General features: G+C 57.7%; 1 pseudogene; it reads right to left on the minus strand.

Annotated features, from left to right (window-relative positions):
• On the minus strand, positions 1–134 carry LOC121939307 (annotated as a pseudogene; the record flags this gene model as incomplete).
• Positions 135–369: the final 235 nt, after the last annotated feature.

Raw genomic sequence — 369 nt, forward strand, 5'->3', positions numbered from 1 at the left:
GCTCTGTTGACCCCAGCGAATTCCCCAAATGTGGGAATCTCGACTGGGGTCAACAGAGCCGGAGTGCAATGGCTGAGCCTCGCCCAGGGTGAGCCACCTTCTTGATCACGGTATCGCCCCTGCCAGGTAAGTATGAAGCGGGAGGCTGGGAGAAAGGGCCCCCATTCCCAGACGCAGCACTCTGGCTGACGGTTCCCAAGACACCGAATCTCAGACTTCCCTGCCCTCAGCGTTAGCTCATCTTGGCAAGCGCTTACTGCCTCTCAGAAAGGAACCGAGGGCCCGTGACTGCACAAAAGCGCAAAAGCTAATCATCCGTACTGTAGCAGAGCGCGGCTGTGGCCCTTTCAAACGGGTCGCAATGAATGT

Source organism: Plectropomus leopardus, unplaced genomic scaffold (assembly GCF_008729295.1).
Source record: "Plectropomus leopardus isolate mb unplaced genomic scaffold, YSFRI_Pleo_2.0 unplaced_scaffold44977, whole genome shotgun sequence".
In the NCBI taxonomy this organism is placed as follows: domain Eukaryota; kingdom Metazoa; phylum Chordata; class Actinopteri; order Perciformes; family Serranidae; genus Plectropomus; species Plectropomus leopardus.